General features: G+C 44.5%; 1 protein-coding gene across 1 annotated transcript in view; it reads right to left on the bottom strand.

The window, feature by feature from the left end:
- Positions 1-2,443, bottom strand: part of SEPTIN14 (septin 14) — a gene marked incomplete at both ends in the record, with an annotated part of 568,759 nt that overhangs the window by 122,853 nt on the left and 443,463 nt on the right. The gene's annotated exons all lie outside the window — the stretch shown is intronic.

Raw genomic sequence — 2,443 nt, 5'->3', positions numbered from 1 at the left:
CATATTACATGTTTGCAATCTTTTTTTAATGACTGGTGCTGAGAATGACCCTGTCACCCTTGAAAGGTAGCTTGTCCCAGTTCAATGGGCATATGTGCGTCTACAGAGTAAAATATTAAATAGGCTCATCAGCCGCTCCTTATGGCCACTCGGTAGGTGTTATGAGGAATGGGTGTTTGGGTACCAGCGCAGGATGGCCTGATGTTTGGGGGCTGGGGCTGCCAGTGGAAGAACAGGCTGTGCTCCTTCAGGGGGTACTTACCCTCCTGGGTGTTGAGTTCCTTAACCTATAAAATGGGGAGGTTGAATCCAATAGCCTTTAAGGTCCCTTCAGCTCTGAATTTCTGTAACTGGCTCTTCATGGTGGCACAGGAAGCAGTGGGAGAGAGAGGGTATAGCAAGCTCTGGCACAGAAAACCTGCAGTTTAGCACCAGCTACTCTACTGATTAGATGCTCAGAGCATGTTTGCAGCATGTGAATGAAAACTATATGAAACTGCTTTCTAAACTACTTAAAGAAAAATGGTAGAATTACCATTAAAGGTAATCTAGCTATTCAGAACTGAAAAAAAAAATTGCTGGGAACAGGGAATTTTCACTTACAAAATTGCATGGACTTGTAAATGAAACAAACCCTGCAGAGGTCAGGAATGTTCTATCATACACTGGTGTATTCAGGTCCAGAGAAACAGAACCAATAGGATATCTAGATATAGATATATTTAGGGGGGGTGAGGAAGGAAGGACTGGGAGTTTGGGATTAGCAGAGGCAAACTATTATATATAGGATGGCTAAACAACCAGGTCCTATTGTGTAGCACAGGGAACTATATTCAACATCCTGTGACAAACCATAATGAAAAGAATATGAAAAAGAATATATATATATATATATATGTATAACTGAGTCACTCTGCTGTACAGAAGAAATTAACACAACATTGTAAATCAACTACACTTCAATAAATTTTTTTTAAGATATATTTAAGAGGAGATTTATTATAGGAATTGGCTCATGCCATTCTGGAAGCCAAGAAGTCCCACAGTCTGTTGTCTGCCAGCTGGAGAACCAAGAAACCCAATGGTAAGATTCTGTCCAAGTCCAAAGGCCTGAGAATCAGGGGGAACTGATGGTGTAACTCCCAGCCCGAGGTCAAAGGCCCAAGAACCAGATGCTCCAGTATCAGAGCAAAAGGTGGGCATCCTACCTCAAAGAGAGTGAATTTGCCCTTCCTTCACCTTTTTGTTCCATTCATGTCCCTGACGATGGGGTGATGTCCACCCACATTGGGGAGGGTAATGCGCTTTACCCAGTCTATTGAATCACATGCTAATCTCTTCCAGGAAAACCCTCACAGACACACCCAAAAATAAGGTTTTACCATCTGAGCATCCCTTAGGCCAGTCAAGTTGACACATAAAATTAACCATCACACTGGGCTCAAGAGCTTCCCCAAACTGCCTCATCCACCTGACTCCCCATCCACGGGGCATTCAATATCTCGTGAGTCCAGGATTAGAAAAGCATGAAAGAGGTTAGCACAGTTCTTGGGACATTTCAAACTCACCCCTCCGACACAACAAAGAAGAGACTGTGCCTGCTTCTTTTGTGCAGCTTGTGAGAGCTGGGCAGCCTGGGGGCCGGAGGAGGGGCTGTATAATTGGTATAAAAGGTTCTCTGTGGGTGTCATGATTCCACAGCAGATCAGACTCCTCTGAGCCAAATTCAGCACGCACCCCCCCTGTTCAGGCTGCTGCCCAGTGGAGGGCAGGCTCTGAAGGCCTGGCAGTTAGAACGGACGGCACAGCGTGGTGGCTTTTGACTCTATGACCCTCAGAATCCTTATGATCAGGTTCAGAAAACTTGGGGAGTGATCTGACCACAAGTCACACTGCTTCTTTTCACATTTTCCAAGGTGTTTTCACATGTTCCTCATGTGATTCTCATAGCCCTGAGGTCAGATATCACTGCCCTATTTTTAACAGACAGGAAGCAAGCACATAGAAGTTAACCTGCCCACCTGGCTTGCTCCAGCTTATGCACACAGGGTGGTAGCAGAGGCAGAAACAGTTTGAAGCACCGTTCACAGGCCTGGCATGCCTGGCCCTGCCCAGTTTGCACCTCTGAGAGTGCCAACACCACAAAACAGCTTCGAAGAGAGCTGCCAGCAAGCACTCACAATTATGAAACAACTGCCTTGCTGTCTGGGGTATCGGTTAAAGGTTGCCAAACTTATTTCATGGCTCTCCTACAGAAACTTTGATCTGGAAGGAAGCTTGATTCATCTGATTTGATTATTTGGCTAAATAATTATCTGACAATTTGGCCAAATTTGATTATTTGGTTAAATTATAAATTTTTCAAATAACTCCCAATGTTAAACCCTTCCGGCCTTTTCTACTTAATTATCCAATAGTATCCACTCACGGTCTGCCTCTTCCT

Source organism: Mesoplodon mirus (genome assembly GCF_964341445.2).
Source record: "Mesoplodon mirus genome assembly, chromosome: 15".
Taxonomy (NCBI): domain Eukaryota; kingdom Metazoa; phylum Chordata; class Mammalia; order Artiodactyla; family Ziphiidae; genus Mesoplodon; species Mesoplodon mirus.
Note: the sequence above shows the minus strand (reverse complement) of the source record. Positions and strands in the feature narration are given on the sequence as shown.